We start from the raw sequence: 20,464 nt of genomic DNA on the forward strand, positions 1-20,464 counted from the left end.
AAGAAAAAAGGAAGTTTGTGGCTTTGAAAACTGTTTTTCCATTATTAATTATGCCTGAAGAAAGTGCTGCTGAAGAACAACAACAAAAAATTTTAGTTGTATGATTGTTTTTATAATGAAGGCTGCAGACTTTCAAATGCAATTCACAGATTAATATTTGAAGACAAATTACTATGTTTAAAATCCCAAAGTGTTAATACCATTAAATAATTTATCTATGTATTTCTAATTTTTTCCTTAAAGTAGACTGAAGTACACATTAAATGTAAAAGTACTTTTTCTTCTTAAAAAAGCAATAAATGGGAAATTACTAAAGATGTTTTCTCTATAATTTTGGAGATAAAATTAAAGTAATATTAACCATTAGGAAGGTAATGGTAACCATTAATTATAAAATTTTTCTAAATGAAAATCTATTTATAATGTTTATACAAATCAGCTCTTATTGTAGTATGTGATTTTTGAGTATTCAAATTAGGATTTGTCTTTGGGATTTTTCTAGGTTCTTGTTTCATTTTGTAGGAAAATCAGATTCTGAGAATCGATGATCTTAGCTCTACAATATTGTAGCAATCTTGTGCCTTGGTCTCATATTGCTAGGGCTGCTTAGAGAATTAAAAGTATGTACCAATATCTAGTGTACAGAGTTAAAGTTTTTAAGTGTTTGTTCTTTTTTTTTCCCCTCAATCCTATAATCTTTCACCTTGCTTCCCCACTCCTCACAAACTGATCCTCGACAAGATGCAAGCCCATGGAGGAATGATCTGCACATTTAAAGCAAATTGGATTTAAAACTTCTACTGGTACTCCACCTTTAATTAGAAAATAAGCAGTCACTCTTCCTCATACTATGTCCTCAATGTGTTTGAAACATAGAAAAAAGTATACACACAATGTATATGGAGAATTTTTGCAACCCTGTGATGGAGCTCTCACCCAAAGAAATGCCTCTGTACTCTGCAGAAGGTTAAGATTTGGAGGAAAGCCTCAGTCATGCAGATACTTTAAGTGAGCCAAAGCTGACTTATGAAATTCCAGAAATTAATCTTAGTCTGAAATGAAAAGATAATTTAGATCATTTGTTTATTTTCTTTTAATAGCCCCAAAGAGTAATGCCAGAAGGGAACCCGACTTTTATAGTGGAGGCCATTACCTAAACTTTGAACTGACAAGTTTAGATGAGAGGTGAGCCACAGAGTGGGTATAGGCAGGATAAAAATGTGTTGTCCAGATACCAGAGATACCCTGAGTAGAAGCCACCAAAGTCTGCTAGCCCATTGCTGAAAATGGTATTGGACAACTTCAACTTCATCTCCTCTTCCTCCTCATCCCCCTCCCTGCCCTTTTCTGTTCCTCCTTCTCCTCCTCCTTCTACGTCCTTTTCTCCTTCTTCCTTTTCTTCTAATGTTAGTCTTGAGTAGGCATGAACAAAACCAGAAATTTTATCATTTATATGATTATATGAAGATATTTCAACCAGTATATAATCTAATTTTGTATATAAAGGCATACTCCCACACTCTTTCAATGAGTGACAGCCTGTCCCATTGATGAGAGATTTCTATTTTCTTATGTTAAGTATTTCTTCTGAAGCCCTGTAATCAATGAACACCATTCATTTAATGCCTGCATCTATTGTACTCAAGGAAGTTGCATTAAAAGAAAATTCTGCAACACTATCCCACCTGTTTTATTTTACTTTGTATTTCAACTTAAAAATGAATTACAGGGTTGAGGTATAGTTCTGTAATATAGCATTTGCCTGGTAAGTGTGAGGCCCTGGGTTCATTCCCCAGCCTCAGCACTGGAAAAAAAATATGACAACAATTTTAACTTTCTGAAAAATATTTAATGAATGAGAAAAATGGGTTTCAGAGTGCTTCATTTTTTAAAAAACCCTATGTACTTTTGTGGTTTTTTTTTTTTTTGAACTTGTCTTTTGAATGATTCATTTTGCAAAGTCACCAGTGCTATAAATGACATAGAACTTCTAAGTATCCTTCTTTAACTGGACATCAAAAATAAATAGGTTATACAGTGGCTGTCAAAGTGAGATTCCTAGACCCATAGCATCAACATTACTTGGATATTTAGTTGAAATTCAAAAATCCCAAACTCAACCACTACAAACTTACCGAATCTGAATTTTTTGGATAGAATTCCATCAGTCTCTTTTAACAGCTGTCTCTGGTGAATCTGTTGCAATGTGGGAGCTACTAACTTATGGCATCAGATGCAGGCAGTGTATATAATAAATTAACCAAAGGGGCTTTGGTTAATAATAAAAATCTTTATTCTTCTAAATTTCAGTTATTTGAAAATTTTCACAATTTCTGATCTCTGCCTATGATATACTATTGTTTATCTTGAATTGAAAAAAAAATTAATCATTTTTAAAAGTGACAAAATTAGATTTGAATCTCTGCTGTACCACTCATTATATGACTTCAGAGAATGGTTTGGTGTTTCTTAGTTTCATTTTCTGTAAAATGAGGATAATATTATTTTGTAGATCAATTATGAGAAGTGAATAACATAACTTCTGTAATCAATAAACTGCCCACTACATAGTAATTCCCATGTTAAGCTATTTGTCTGTATGTTTATCATATACCTGTCTGGATATATGATAATATATGAAAATGATTTTCATTTGTAAGTATTAGACTTGCAACATATTGTAATGAAATGATTGTAATATTGTTATTCAAGGTAAATATATTTTAATAAAATTGACATATGTACTTTATATTTATTTTCTAATAGTTTTGAGAACTCTTCAAAGTATTATTACATATCCATAATTTGTTTGTTAGATATTACATCCCTACCTATAATGGCAATCATTGACTTTATTACCAATTAGTTTTTAGTTCCTTAGTTCTCTTAAGACACCTTTGTCTCTCTGCTAGAGCAAGGTATGTACATGTAGCCTCATTCTTATACTATTACCTCTGCCTTTGACTCATTGTCTAGTTTCTTTTCTCATGCCTCAGTAATTGCAGCAACCTTAGTTCAGCGAAAATGGGCAAGTGTATCATTATGTTTAAAGTGCAGAGCAGTAAGGAGAGCTTTAAGATCAAGAGTTGTTATCATTTTGATAAAAATTCTGGTTGTACTATGATTCTATAGAACTAAAGTAGTGGCTTTGAGATAGCATTAAAGTTAGCTTTCTTAGATGGGCAACAAAATTAAGAGCTTGTTGATTAGAACTTCTGAAATGAGAAAACAGACACATTCTCAAATGAATAACTACTAGACAAAATGAAAAAAATTCTCAGTTCATGAAAATAATTGAAAAAAAACAAGTATTAAGTAGATTGATTTTAGAAAATTATCAGATATCAAATTTACACATTGTAAATATTTTTATTGATATTTTCCTTCCTCATATCCTTTCCTTATATCCTGTGCCACATAATGTTTTTTCTTGATTTTCTATCCCATTCTGTTAGGACTTTATAGCTCATGGCTTTAAGGTCAGTTTAATTGGTGCTTCCTACTTCCATTTTCCATCTTCCTTTTCGTAATTTCACGGATTCTGGTTTCTATCCCATTTCTCTACTGAACAATGCTCTCATGAAAGGTCAGCACCCTGCATAGTCAGGAATGTCCTTTTTCATATACCATTTGCCCTTAACAGTCCATTGGGTTGTACACTATTAGTGTGAGTAGGACTGTAGAGACCATTGAGCTGAAGCACTTATTTTTCAGGGGAGGGTGCCAGCTTCTTGTTGACTGCCTACTTGAGGCAGTCCTAGCCATATGGACCTCCCAATATGACCACTTAACTTCTGCATAGCCACTTTGATGCCTCTAGAGAGAGACCTTTAGCAAGACAAAATGTATTTTTAAAAATGTTATTATGAATTGACAAGTCACAATTATGGTATTCTAAGTGATGTTATGATTTATAAATACAATGTAGAATGATTAAATCAAGCAATTTAAAATGGCCATCACTACAAATACAACACTTTAAAAATATTTTAATTAATAATATTTAATATTTAATTAAAAAATATTTAATATTTACTTTCTTAACAATGTTAAATGCACATTTTTAAAAAATTCTGTTCACTACACTGTGCAATAGATCTTTTAAAAAATGCCTACTGTCTAGTTGAGGTTTCGTATCCTGTGATCATCACCTTCTCTTTCCCCCAATCCACAAATCTCTGTTAATTACCACTCTGCTCTCCGCTTCTGGTTTGTTATACATTCCACATATAAGTGAGATCATACATTTATCTTTCTGTGCCTGACTTATTTAATTTAGCATAATATTCTCCAACTTCAACCATGTTGTTGACAATGACAGAATTTTCTTTATTTTTGAGGCTGAATTGTATATTTGTACCATATCTCCTTTATCCATTAATATGTTGATGGATACTTATGTTAATTACCTAAGGTAAATAAATACTGATGTAGTGAACATAGGAATGTTATCTCTTCAATAACCTGACAAGATATTTGGGAAAGTATCAAAAGTTGCATTGCTGTATTAAATGGTAATTATGTTTTGCAGTGTTTTGAGGATCTGTCATTCAGGTTTCCATAGTAATTTTAGTAGTTTACATTTCCATCAACAGTTTTTGTGCTATCTATTCATTGGCTCATTAATACCACAAATATTCACTGAAGATCTAATATAAATGAAAGATCTAGCTGGGTCTAAAAATAAAGAAGAGAAGGAAGAGTTTAATAAAGGAAATAGAGGCCTGACCAGTACTCCTTATCGTCCTCATTGTTGTAAAATGCTATTACTGACCACTTATGATATTCTATCCATTTTACATATTTAATAATTATAAAATTATAATAATTATAAAATTAATAATAATTTTATTATATTGTATACCTTATCATGTATCAGGCATGTGCTTTACTTATGTTACTGAAACAAAGCTCCAATTTTAGTTAAACTTTCTTTGAGGGTTTTAGGATGATTTCAAAATGAAGGTCATATGTGAATAAGGCTTTAAAGGTTAGACATAATTCTGCAAGTAAGAAAGCATATTTCATCTGTAAATATAAAGTTCTGAAACAGTATGATGTAAAAGTTTGTTGGTAAGTGGCTTGAGGTACCTGTTCTGTAGTATTTTCCACCAAAGATTTTGGCCTTATTTGGCTGTAATCGATGGAAATAGATCAATGGAATTTGAGTTCACATAGTTTCAAAAAAGTCACTATTCTTCAAACATTATTTGAAACTATTTGTGTGTATATCTTGTTTCACATTGGAATTATAAGCTTTTAGAGAACAGGATCCAGATATCTTATTTCTTTCATTAAACTTAGTATATTAATATAGCAAAGACTAAATAAATGAGTAGAGGGGACAATAGAGCTAGAAAATGGTTACATCTTCTGGTAAACTAAGTAGAAAAAATAGTGTTAACTACCAAAAATCATATGACAATGCTAATATAATTTCTGAAGCTGATGGTTCACTCTTTTGCAACATGCTAATGAAGCCAACAGTTATTGTATTATGCTGAAAGCATTTTATTTCATTCACAGACACAGATATCGACCCTGACCCTGACCCTGACCTATACTTTCAAGAAAGACCTTGTGAGGTATCTACATATGAGAGAAATATACTCTATTATCTTGTATATCTAAAAGGAACAACAACAACAACAAAAAGGATCCTGTGAGAGAAAATGTATCAATTGATGCAAATCCATCATCATGAGTAAAAAACAAAAACAAACAATCAAATCAGCTTAAAGTGAAAGCATGTATTTCTCCCTGGTAGAGAGCTGAAAAGTAGTATCTATATTAGAAATGTAGCAATATTTTTATAGTTGATCTCATTTAATCAGTTACATATAATTCACCTCCTGTTACAAATTTACATTCTTTTTTGCATACTTTATAAGGAAATGTGACTTCAAAATGAGTAAGGAAGTATGTCTTTAAGACTCTTTAGTTTATTTCCTCTTCTTGCTAGCAGTAGTATAGACTTCTATTTCTCAATATGGAATACAAGGTCAGATTCAGGGACCTGTTGTTTCAAGTACAATGATTTAGATAGAACATGAGTAAATCTTTGGTAATGTGATCTTTCAGGTCTTTACAAATCAAAATAAGAACCAAAACCTACATCTCATTTTTATCTTTCATATTTTGAAGAAAGATTAGAGAGACACACAGATACATCATGAAATCTCTGTCATCCTATGAAAATAAAAAGGTTCAGGCTTAATTCTAACTTTCAAAAAGTTGCTCAGAGAAAAATTCAATTTTTTAAAATATATTTTTATTTTAATATCGTCACAAAATAATACTTTAGTAATTCCATTCCCTATAATGACTTATAATGATCATTTCATCAACTAGGTTTTTATTAGGAGATACCTATTAGCTTTCTAAAACTCAATTTGACATTAGATGAAATAGGAAGACAGAAAGCCTATTGAAAAAAGTAGCTAAATAATACTGAGCAATTAGTAATTACTATTAGTATAAAATTGAAGTGATATGAAAAAAATTACATTTAGCCAATATTCAGAGAGGGAGAAATAGTGCCTAACCTGAAAAACAGTTTTAATTGTCTTAATCATATTAGTTTATAACACTCATTTTAGTTAGTGTACATTATCTTAATTTCTATTAGTTCTTAGTCTTCTGATATTTATATTGAGGTTGTGTTTTTCTGGTATTATAAGGCTAGGATGCATGGGTGTCTCAGACCTCATACAACTAACTTAATGTTTATGTGAACTCTTCCTTCTTTTCTTGCCTCAGTTTATCTTTAGGCACAAATAAAAAAAAATGGTGCATTGCAAAGTGAGTTGTGAGAATACCACAACCAAGAACCTTATGACTGACTCACAAGGAGGTAAGATTGATCAAGACATTCAGAGAAGAAGAAAATTTTTGAAGAGGATTTCTTTGGAAAGAGTTGTACTTAGATTCCTGTCTTCCCATTGAATTAGAATGAGAATGTCTGCCTTAACAAACTTGAGCCTAATGAGAAAGATTTCAGGTGATTACTGTGAAAGTTTAAGAGGCATCCCTGGTAATTGAGAGAATTAGTGGGCTGGTGCTTGAGTGAGGACCAAATAGTTAAAGGGACTAATGTCAACAGAGTAACAATTTCTTTTTTCTGGAAAAAAAACTGTACCCATTTTTCAGGACTCTGATATACTGTAATGATGTCACACATTGCATTCCCCAGGTAGCAGACTTTGAAACAGAGATTAGCTTGCTGTAAAGAGTTTGCTTAGTGAATATTCTTGTGGTTGTGGGGTGGAATAGCTGTGAAGGAAGGCAGTGCTGAAGGAGAAGCTCAATGACCTTCCTGAGTTTACCTGAGTTTAGGATATGGGGGACAGTCTGTTATGTTCCTGTCTTAACCAGTCTTTGGACACACACTGCACATAGAAGGAAGTACCCCCCAGAGAAGGCCGATTGCTAACAGTAAGTCTCCCACTACTAGAATTAATGCCTTCTTCCTCAAGGGAAATCTGGATAGTGCATCACAATTTCCATCACAATTCCAAACAAAATTTTAAAAAAAGGTTGTTTTGAAGCTCAAAAGCAAGTTAGAGAAGAAAGTTAATAGTAGAGAGATTAAAATTTACAAATACAATGAATTCTAATTTTGTCAAACAGATGATGTTTAGTGTTTTGATAAATTTAGGTGAAGATGAGGTAAATGGGTAAAATGTAAGACATCAGTATTGTGTAGTAAGCTTTTAAGGACAAAAGAAATTATGCCTTATTTTGTTAGTGCTGTATGTCCCTAAAGCATCATCATGTTGGTTGCAGGTTGTCTTTAATTGTGATCTGTTATAGCTTGCCTGTGTTCCTGTGTCATACTGAAAATAAGGGCTTGTTATTTTTAACTGTGTTCTTCTCCAAATGTGCTAGAAAAGCATAGAAAAATCTGTTAATCTGTATGTCTCCGATGTACAATTTTGAAATTTTTACCCAGAGAATCCCAGGCGTGTGTAATGTTTAAAACATCCCACCTATCTGAAGCAAGACAGTATATTAATCATTAAAAAATAACATCAGTTTCAATGTGATATTTGAAATCATTTCTAAAACTCAAAACACCATAGTAGAGGATTAGAAAACATTTATTTGGCTCTCATCTTCAATTAGTAGAAGGTTAAATTTTACTGTGACTACTTCTTTGATCTGACTATATTAGTTTTCTGCCACTATAATGAAATACCTGAGATGATTAAACTATAAGAGAAAAGGTATATTTTGGTCTATCATTTTAGTTGTTCTAGTCCACAATTCAGTGGAACCATTGTTTTGGCTTGTGGTAAGGCAAAACATCATGATAGGATTGTAAGCAGTGTATGCACTCCATAGGCAGTCAGCAAAAGAGAGAGAGGAAGAGTCTGGGATCTCACAAACCCCTAAAGATCTCCTACCAAGACTCACCTCCAAAAGGTTATATCACCTCCCAAAAGTACCAGCTTAGGGAATAAAACTTTAACTCATAGGTCTTTGGGGGGACATTCAAGTTCCACACTATAACAATGACTGTCAATTTTTAATTTTTTTAAAAATATTTATTTTTTACTTGTAGTTGAACAGACTACCTTTATTTTATTTATTTATTTTTATGTGGTACTGAGGAGTGAACCCAAGACCTCACATGTGCTAGGTGAGTGCTCTACCGCTGTGCCACAACCCCAGCCCCTGACTGTCCCAATTCTAATGTTGACATACCTTATTTAGTAGGCCCAAATAACTGAGTTAAATTGTATAGTCAGAATATAAATATTTAATTCCTTCTGATGTTCAATTTGTCACTTTTATCATTTTAAAAATATGTGAAGTGAATATCAGGAAAACACTACTTTAGTAAAAAATAAGTGTTTATTATTATGTTTTTTTGTTTTTTTTTTACTAATCCCAGTATATCTCCTCAACTGTATCAGCATTCAAATAAACTCAAAAAACTTAGTAATTTTTTGAATGAAATAAAAAATGATATAAGAGTTTAGGAACACCACTGCACCATACTAGAGAACAGAACTGGTGTGTCTTTGACCAGTTGGTGAAAAAATAAATTCCAGCGATGACATTTTATGAGGTGATTTCACCAAACAAGACTTTGAAGAACATAACTAAACTGAGTCACCCGTGTGTCCTCAAAATGGTTTTGGGATTTCTTAGGCCTTTTACAACTTTCAGACTCAAGGAATCAAACCAGTTTGGTGTGTAGGGGGAGTCTGTGGCAATATGTTCATTACAAAATTGAACAGTATTTAACCTTCAGCCTACACAAATAAGAATCAAATTTGTGCATGCCCTTCTGCCTGACTGTTTGACATTGTTGTACAGAATTCTTAAAGCCAGCCGTGCAGCCTTCAATTTTGTTTTCAAATTGACTCAATCATTGTTTTAGTCAGCTTTTTCACTGCTGTGACCAGAAGACCTGACCAGAACAATTTTAGAGATGGAAAATTTATTTGGTGGCTCACAGTTTCAGAGGTCTCAATCCATAGACGGCCAACTCCACTTTCTAGGTTGAGGTGAAACAGGACATCATGGTGGAAGGACATGGAGGAGGAAAGCAGCATAGAACATGGCACCAAAAGCAGAGAGTGCTCTCCTCAGCAGGATAAAGCATAAACCCCAAAGTCACACCCTACCTGCCTACACTTACTAGCCAATTGATCCCTCTCATTAATATGCTGACCAGATTAATGTACTGATTAGATTAAGGCCCTCATAAACCTATCATTTCAACTCTGATCTTTCTTGCCTGGTCTAACACATGAGTTCTTGGAAAACACCTCATACCTACACCATAACAATCTTTCTGTTTCTTTTCTTAACAAAGCTATGCTTTGGTTAGTCTGTTACCTAAAACCTTACTTCTCAATACATGTTCAAAAGATCAGTGGCATTACCATCACCTGGGAGCTTGTTAAAAATTCAGAACCTTAAGCAGGGAATCACAGCACATGCCTGTAATCTCTAGCAAATCAGGAGACTAAGGCAGGAGGATTCCAAGTTTGAGGCCAACCTCAGCGACTTCACCAGACCTTCAGCAAATTATAGAGATTGTCTCAAAACAAGAAAACAAAAAGGAAAGGGGAATTAGCTCAGTGATAATGTGCCTCTTGGTTCAATCCCCAGTACCACCCCCCCAAAAAAAAAGAGGAAGGGCAAGAAAAAAATGCAGAATCTTGGGTAAGAAAATATCTCACTGTGATTCTGATTTGCATTTCTCTTATGATCCATGAAGTTTAGCACTTTTTCATATAACTGTTGGCCATTTACGTGCATTCTTTTGAGAAATGTACAATCAGATAATTTGTCCATTTTAATTGGATTACTTATATTTTTTATTGTTGAGTTTTTGAGTTCTTTATCTTTTCTGGATATTAATCCCTTGTTGGCAAAATAATTTGCAAATATTTTCTCTCATTCTGAAAGTTATCTCATCACTTTGTTAGTGTTTCCTTTGATGTGCAGAAGCTTCTTAACTCAATATAATCCAATTTGTCTATTTTTGCTTTTGTTGCATTTGTGCTTTTTGAGTCCTATCCAAAAAAAAAAAAAAAATCATTGCCTGGACCAATGTTTTAAAATGTTTGCCAGTTTTCTTCTGGTAGTTTGATCATTCCAGGTCTCACATTTAGATTTTTACTCCATTTTGAGTTGCTTTTTGTATGTGGTAAAAGACAGAAATCTAGTTTCCTTCTTCTGTGTATGGGTTTTTAGCACTATTTTTATAGCACTATTTCACCTTAGTCAGAATAGCAATTATCAAAAAAGTGAAAGATAACAAATACTGATGAGGATGAAGAGAAAGGGGAACACTTACATACTGTTGGTGAGAATGTAAATTAGTTGAGCCATATGAAAAATAGTATCAAATTTTCTCAAAAAACTAAAAATGGAACTGTCATATGATCCACCTATCCCAGTACTAGGTATTTACCTGAAGGAAACAAAATCAATATGTCAAACAGATACCTGCATTCATGTTTATTGAAGCACTATTTCCAGTAGTTAAGATGTGTTCATCTGAGGTCAATTGAAAGATGAATGCATAAAGGAAATGTCATTTGTATACTCAACAGAATATTATCTAGCCATTAAAATTAGGACAGGGTCAATAAAGAAAAGTTGGATAATACTTTCTGAAATAGAGGTAGGAGAAGCAAGTTCTATATTACAGTAGACAGTACAGTACAGTAGTATGACTATAGATGACAATTTGTTCCTGGTTTTAGAAAGAACTAGAGATGAGTTCATAGACTCCAAACACAAAGAAATGACAAACATTGAAGGAGATGAAAAATGCTGGTTATTGCTGATTTGACCATTATGCATTGTATACATGTATCAAATTATCACACTGTACCCCATAACTATGTAAAAGTACATGTCTACTAAGAATAAACTTTTAAGCTGGGCATAGTGGTGCAAACCTGTAATCTTAGTTGGTTAGGAGGCTGAGGCAGGAGGATCAAAGCCCGCCTCAGCAAAAGTGAGGAACTAAACAACTCAGTGACACCCTATCTCTAGATAAAATACAAAATAGGACTGGGGATGTGACTCAGTGGTCTATTGCCTTTGAGTTCAATCTCCAGTACCCCCAAACAAACAAACAAACAAGTCTTTTAATAATGAAGAACCTAAAGTTCCACCTTGGCTCTACTAAATTAAAATCAGTATTTTAATGAGATACTCAGATGATTCCTATGCACATTAAATTGTGAGATACAATGGTCTTAAGGACTCTTCCCTTGGAGGAGAGTCATCAACTTTCTGGAAACAAGAAAAGTGTGCCATTTTCTTGCAAATTTTCCTGTTAGTATCTCTATCTAGTGAATTGTTTTTTTTTTTTTTCTCATTTTCCTTCTCCTTTTCTTTTTATGTCTTTGGAATATCATTTCATCCTTTTAGCACTTCTCAGGCAAAATTTCAAATTAGGTTATGTTTATCTTTGCTTCATATGTCTGATGTAGCTTTTCTCTTTGTACTCTTGCTACTCTCTCCTCTTCCTCTCAGCAGAGACAGTGATGTTTCAAAATTTAGTCTCCCCTTCCATTCTTGGTTCGTATTACTCTTCCCATTGCTTGCATGGTCCAGCCACACTAGCTTCCTTTCTATCAACACACCAAAAATCTTTTGCACTCTGGACTTTTCCCCTGCTTTTCTCTACTTAGAATACACAATCACGGAGCTCTCTATGTGTACATGTTGGCTCCTTCACATGTCTGGTCTCAGCTGAAAAATCGTGTCCAGTGTGAGTCAGTTTTAAAAAAAGTATGTAATTTAGAAATATCCACTTTATTATTTTATATTTGATATAAGTTCCAAGCCCATATCTGAAACCAGTGGTTTCAGATCATGATATATATTTGGAACTAATATCAAATGAAAAATAATGTCTCATGTTTCCCTGAAATTTCTCACATGGAATAGTGTTTGATCAATGAATTGGGTCATTTATAATTACTTGTGGAATCAATGAAGGAATAAATCAATGAATAAATCTCCTTTTCTTATATTTTCTTTATTCAATTTGGGTAATTAACTAACACATACTGAGCACATACTACGTTTTAGTCATTTTCCTAAGTGGTAGTGATAAGAGTAAAAAAAAAAAATCTGTTCTTCTTGGATTACCTGTGATCTAGAAAAGGCATGCATAATGACAGATTATATTAAATGAAAAGAATCTGATAGGAGAACAGGTCATTTTAGACTGAGAAATGAAAGTAAAACCTTGTATAAAAGAACTTGATGACTTAATTTAATAGTGAAATGATGAAATTCGTCATGGTTACTGATTTCAAAATCATTCTAATAATGGAAGAAAATTCATTGTATATAAAAGTACAAGGAAGGAAAGACAAGAAAATTCAATAGTCTGTATATTACCAGAAAGAATGTATAGGAAAAATTTGATTGTATATGAATAACTTAGGAATCTTGTTAAATAAGAAATTGTCTATAGCTCAAGCATGAGTTTTTGAAGGTGATCACAGATATTCTGAGTAACTTGATTCCTCTACTTTTCCCTTCTTGAATACAAATATATTTACACAAAACTAAAAAAGCATGCAAGCAAACAAAGCATGATTTAAATAGCCACTGTGAACACTGAGGGTGTAGTTCAGTGGTAGAATATTTGCTTATCATGCATGAAGCCCTGACAATCCCCAGGACCACTAAAAAAAAAAAAAAAAAAAAAAACATGACTGTGAAAGCCAAAATGCACAAGACAGTTAAGGATATAATTATATTCTGGGTATTGCACCAGGAAGAGCTTTCATTGATGAAGAAGAACATGTCAAAGAAGGAAATTATGAGGAGTTTGTAAAACACACAAGTGAATAAGGATGATAGAGTCAAGCCTGATCTTGGAAGATACCTGGACAAGGTGGTTGTGTTACTTGGCTTTTTCTTGTTGTGACAAAAGAACTGGCCAGAACAACTTAGAGAAGGAAAAGTTTATTTTGAGCAGACAGTTTCAGAGGTTCAGCCCATAGTTGACCAACTGCATTGCTCTGGGCCCAAAGTGAGGCAGAACATCATGGTGGAAGGTTGTGTAGAAGGAAAGCTACTCACTTGATGGTAGCCAAAAATGAGAGAGGGTGTGGGGGAACACATATGCAAGCACATGGAGGGGGCACAGAGAAATAATATAAATCCCAAAGGTTCATCCCCAGTGGTCTACTTCACCCAGCTATGCTCCAACTACATATAGTTACCACTCAGACAATCCATTCAAATGATTACTCCATCAAAGGGATTAATCCATATGGATTAATACACTGACTGATTAGGTGACAACTCTTAATCTAATCATTTTACCTTCTGCATTAACACAAGAGATTTAGGGAGACACTTCATATCAAAATCATAACAGTATCTTTTGCCATTTATCAAAATACAAAAATTATTGGGAGGATTTCTTAACATTTTCTGACTTTCAGAAGCAGAGGGCTCAGGTAAAGTTCAACATTTTCACCACAAACTTCCTCTACCTTGTAGAATTCATAGGAATAAAATTTAGTCATCCCATTTTATTTCAACTGTCAAAATGTGGCTCACAGGTATGCATTTCTCAGCTTCAGTAGTAAAAGATAAATCAGAATACAAAAAGTCAGGTAAAGTTGAGAATATATCAAAATATTCTAGCACTATCATGCGACTTTAGATTTTGAAAAGTAGAAAATGAAGCTGAAATAAGTCATTATTTTTTAGAATATCGCACAGTGTTAAAACAGTGAAGAATTACAGTCAGTATGATTAATCTTTTGTGGTTTAAAATTTACTAACTCCCTGAAATCATGTCACATCTGCTTAAGGCATTAAGTCAATCAGAATTTGTGTTTTATATTGAATTTTAATTGTAAGAAAGAAGAAGATAGTATGTATAGCATTTAGTTAGTGCTCCATAAATATTTACTAGTAGTGATTATAAATATTTAATTATGCTTACATAACATAACTAGATATTAATATACTTCCAATTTGTATTTAAAATTTACATCTAAAATCTATGTCTTAGAGATGAGAAGGCACATCCATTTAGAGAGAACAAAATGAGTGACTGTTAACGGGATAATTTTGTTTTCCAACATTTTGGCAGAGTCTAGAATCATTCTTTATTATCAAAAAAATTTTTAGAGGTTACTTTTGGCATCTAATGGGTGGAGGCTATAGATACTGCTAAACAACCTCCTATGCACAGAACATTCCCTCAAAACAAAATTATTTAGCCTAAAATGACAGTATGATGAGTTTGAAAGTCCCTGACCTAAATAAGTTTATACATGGATGAATATGTGCTTTTTTTTTTTTTTTAGAAATCTAGATGTAATAAATTATTATATTTGTAATTTCTGGAAATTCAAAAATGCTGTTCCTTATCAGAAAAGCTATGACAATTTATCACTCTAATCCTTTGTGAAAATGTTTAATTATTTGTTGCCAATATTCATATTCAGAAGGAATCAAGATCTTCTGGTTTTAACTAGAATAGACAAAAAAAAATCACTTTAATTTTTTATATTGTCTCTCCAGTCCAACATAATAAGCAAAAATGGTGAAAGAATAAAGCCAAGACAGTACATTTGTTTCTCAAATAAAGAAGCTTACTTGCACACTTGTTTTTCTTATATTTCTTTGTTTTTTCCCTCACTGCCACATTGTCTTTAGTTATTTTGGAAAAAAAATGTGTGGGTTAGGTAGAATTTCTTTAAAGTTTGTCATTTCATGAAACTCAGATCACTCTATAGAACTGAGTTGGAACTAATGTAAGATCAGGATTCCACAGGCAGAAATTGCTGTACCATATCCTGTTAAAATTAAATTTGCTCCACCCTAGTTTATCTTCCCACATAGTATTAATAGGCTCATCAGTGAAACCTGAGGCTTGAATAAGCATAAGATAACACAAAGGAGGACACATATCTTTCCCTCTATTCATCTTAGGTATTAACAAGAGAAAAGTATACAATTATTTACTCTAAATTTTATTTGACACAGGAATTTTCCCAAGGAGACAAAGAACCAAATAAATGGTTAAACCTAATTTTTTTAAAATTTGGCTTGAAGTGGCTATGATGGAGTAGCAAGGGTATGATCTCATGGTAACAAAGCTAGGGAAACTTAGCAGTACTTTAGCAGTACCTGTTTGTTCATATTCTTCTTTGTGACTCTTATCTTCAGATGTAAAGATGCTCTTCTAGAATAGGCAGAACATCTCTCCCTCATATCTTCAGGAGGTCAGAAAACCCTATTCGACTATTTCAGGAGAGAAGGGCAAGGGAAAGTCAGAATGTCCTTTCTACTTCTACTCAATACACCAAAGTGCTATATGTTGGGGAGTGCTATATGTTGTCCTGAACCCCATCCATAACAAGAGCCAGGCAGTTAATTAATGAACCTGTAGCCTTCCCAAGGACTGTGGCAAACTTGAGTGTGTAAGACCTGAAAGGAGAACTGGAGATGTAGTTTCTGGTTTTCATTCTCATATGTTACATTGTATCACACTGGGTTTAGTGTCCAGTATCACTAAACATTCTGGTTTATTTTATTTGTTTTGTTTTTGCTTTATTTTACAAAAAGCCATGAAGTGTTATTTTAATGAACTATACTGTTTTAGTAAGCTTTTTCGATATTGTGACTAAAGAATCACCAGCACAATTGTAGGAGAGGAAAAGTTTATTTGAGGGCTCACAGTTTCAGAGTTCTTCCTTCAGAGAAGGCTGGCTCCATTCCTCGGGGCTCCAGGTGAGGCTGAACATCATGGTGGGAGAGGGTGGGAGAGGAAAACAGCTCACATTGTGGTGATCAAGAAGCAGAGAGGAAGACTCTAGCTGTAGATACAAAATATATACCCCATAGCCATGCCCCCAGTTAACCACTTTCTCCAGCTACCATGCCTCCAGTTACCATTCAGTTAATCCAATCAGGGATTATTTTACTGGTTGTGTTTCACTAAATCCACTCATTTCTCCTCTGTACCTTCTTACATTGTCTCACACATGAGCTTTTGGGGGAATTCCTCATATCCAAACAATAACATATACTAAACTAAAAAATGTGCCTGTTTCTCTTTCTATTCCATTCCTTTTTGTTGTTATTATTATTTTTTAAAATGCAGTACATGATACATATTTGGAAACACTGGTATGAGACTTCTGAATGACCAAAGTGGTGACATTTTTCACGAAGTATATGTACTAAATAAAATATTTGCATTCTACTAGAAATCCACTCAAATAGTTGACACTGGTGTTTGAAATGCCAGGATTCCTGTTTTCATAAAAAGAACCAGGATATGACTTTAAGAAACTGTCTCATTAAGCAAATAAATCTCTCATAAAATTCCAAAATATCATTGTTGACCAAGGCGGACACTTATCAGATAATTATTCACATAAAGTGTACTTTAATTAGATATTTTGGACTTGGGGAAAGACTTAGATATGTGAGGTAAAAAATGTGTGTTCTTGGTAATAGAAATGTTTGCCTTTCATTTCTGAATTTTCCATACTTTAAAATATTTTTTTCTTTTCTTATCACAGGAAGGATGAGATTAGTAAGCCAATTCAATAGACCCAAACCAGATATATTTACATCCCAAGTGTGTTGCAGAGATGGTGGTACAAATTGACTGGTCATTTTAATGCAGCTCTTGATGAGAACTTGGAAATCATTCCTAATTGTTCAGAATTTTTACTTAATACTAGAATAACCTGAAAGATTTTCAAAAATTCTCATGCCCTGGTTGCATCTCATGACAATTAAATAAAAACTTTTTGGTAGGGCATAGAAGGGGCCCAATCATCAGTAAGTTCTTCATTTTATTGATACTACTAACTCATAAACTACCATTTTCCCTGATGTTATGGTTTGGATGTGAGGTGTCCCCCAAAAGCTCATGTCTGAGACAATGCAAAAAGGTTTGGAAGAGAAATGATTGGGTTATAACCTTAAACTAATCAGTGAATCAATCCCTAATGGGGTTAACTGAGTAGTAACTGGAGGCAGGTGGGGTGGGGCTGGAGGAAGTGGTTTATTGGGGGCATGGCTATGGGCTATGTATTTGAATCTGGCCAGTGGAGTTGCTTTCTGTTTTCTGGTCACCATGTGAGCTGTTTTACTCTGCCACACTCTTCTGCCATGATGTTCCGCCTCAATTTGAGCCCTGAAGAATGGAGCTGGCTTTCTGTGAACTAATACCTCTGAAACAGTGAGTCCTTGAATAAACTTTTCCTCCTTTAAAATTGTTCTGGTCCAGTTCTTTAGTTGCAACAGTAAAAAAGCTGACTGAAACATTTGATGTTAACTAGAGTTCTCTATTGAGGCAGGAAGTTAACAAGAATCTTAAAATAAAAACTGAAGGTATGCTGTGGGGGTATAGTGCAGTAGGAGAGTATGTGTTCATCGTATGTAAGGATCTAGGTTCAATTCCAAGCACCAAAACAAGATGAAAACAAGAAATGAATGGACAAAAATTTACAAGAGTTATGTAAGTTTCATTCATATGACATTTTTTTAAACAAACACAGATTAATGCATACTTTGTGCTGGACACCTTGCTTTGGGATCTGAGATGAAAAGATGGATAAAATACTTTTGACCACTTGAAGGTTTGGAAATCAATTAATTGAATCATTTATTATGCATGGATAAATGCAATGTTAAAAATATTTTTGTGGAAATGTGCTGCTAGTGATAAATGTCCAATTTGACATGGAAATTTATGGGAAATATATGAGGGGGAAGAACACTCAGAAATTGTTTAACTGAACCTGAACAATGAATAGGTGTGTTTGGCCATAGTAGAATGGGACAGTAGGAGGGATGCATTTGACATGGATAAGAATACTTTGTTCACATTGATTTCCTAAAAACTATCAGTCTGAATGTAAATCACAAGATGATTATGCTCACTAAATTTTAGAATGTAAGCAACTTAAAATTTATTTTTGTGGTTAATTTTATTACATAATTTACCTTTAAAATTTTGATTATCCTTGTCAGAATTAAGTTCTTATACTCTAATATATATCATAATCACTCTGAAGATTTTTAGAAAAAAAACACTGGTTGTACCCCACCCTGCCTTCCCATTTCTAATTCTAGAGGTCTGGGTGGAGATCCAGGAATTTGCATTTTTAACAAGTCCCCCTGTTGTTGATGCTTCTGGTGAAGGGACTACCCTTTGAGAACCACTGTTAATAAGAATGCTGGAATAAGTTTCAGGTGATGTGGGTTGTGCTCCAGTGAAGAATCTATGCATTTCACCTGTAAAACAAAGAGGTTGGACTGTATCTTAGTGCATTTTCTGTTGCTGTAACAGAATACAACAAACTGAGTAATTTACAAAGAGCAGACACTTGTTTCTTAGAGTTGAGCCTGGGAAGTCGAATACAAAGTTGTGGGCTTCTGGCTAGAGGGCCTTTATTTTGTGTGTGACTTAATGGGAGGCAGCACAGCCAGAGCAAGTACACAGAGCTCAGGTCTCTCTTCCTATTCTTATAAAGTCACTAAATCCTATCAGGATCTCTTCTGACCCTTCAAACCCTCATTAACTCCCAGGGATCCCATCTCGAATAATGAGTGCTCTTTCAAATTGAAACAGTACTGTTTTTGAGTATTAAGTCTCCAACTATGAAATTCAGTTCAATCCCAAAATTGTAATACCTAATCAGAAAAGGAAAAAAGTCCAGTAGGTCAGATTCCCTCTCCTTTGCAGTTCATAGATCATTTTTCCTCCATTCAGTGTCTCGACATACCCTCTGAGATTTGCAAGATGCTTTTCAGGGTGTGTTTTCCAACCTCTGGTCTTGTTTTTCTCTAAAAGGAATTTTGGTATTTAAACAGATTAATGTGTATTTCTTTATCTTAATACATTTCCATTGCTTTCTTAGGGGTTGGTACATCTTATCTGTTAGCTGACCCATAGTTTAAAATTCTCATTCAGCTCTATCTTTCTGTGGTCCATTTTGCAATGTTGGGGAACTCGGGCAACTTTAAACTTCACAACATATAAAATGATGGTTGGGCCAGTGGAGGGAGCTGTTTACTTGGGAATCACTGACTTTCTTGGTATATAGTGCATAGAAACACAATTTTCATTGCTAGTGAAGAACCTAGTGCCAAAACATTTATTGCTGAGTTGACATTTTCGCTGAGCAGAACCGCTTATCTTGCATCAAATTTAGAGAGAAATTTACCTTATATCATGGCTTCAAAGTCAGTATCTTCAATGGCTTTTGTTACTATGAAGAAGATTGGTAGGAGCAGCAAGTGAGAAGAAAGGAAGGGACAAGAGAAGGGCTGTATTATATGAACAGTTCCTTATTAGTAAGCAAATAGCAGCCTTAAATCATGAAAGGGATAAATTATCTTTGATTAAAAAAATGTACAAGAAAAGTAGTACTCCTGCCTCTGTGCATATTTACCTTCCAAGTCACATTTTCTTTGGAGTTCCAGAGTTAATGATTATTTGTTTTAATAAAATGAGTAGATTTAAATTGATTAAATATAGAGTGTTGAATTTCAGGACTAATGAACAATCCTTCTAATCTGAAAAAGGCCAGGTGTAAGAATAGAAAAGAATGTTTAATAATGGCTGATAAAAATTGAGAATAAGGCTTACATAATATGAAATTCACCTTTTAGGATCAAAAATTTAAAGTGCTACTATATATCACTGGCTCATGATGGTTCAGAATACCTCATAAATTTATAATTCATAACTGTTTTATTTGTTAAATATTTATGAGAACACTAATAATAATAAAACAGTTTATGATACTCAGTAATTTGTTTCTAATTTCTCCAACTCTAAATTCATCATAGTTATTAGATTTATATGTGAAAAATATCTCAGTTGAGAATATATAAATTTCATCTATTTTGCTTAGTTATTAAGTGACTAATTTCTCATTTATGTTTTCACATAGACTTTTATAATTCCTACACTCTTCAATAA

This window comes from Urocitellus parryii, chromosome 2, assembly GCF_045843805.1.
Source record: "Urocitellus parryii isolate mUroPar1 chromosome 2, mUroPar1.hap1, whole genome shotgun sequence".
Classification (NCBI taxonomy): Eukaryota; Metazoa; Chordata; class Mammalia; order Rodentia; family Sciuridae; genus Urocitellus; species Urocitellus parryii.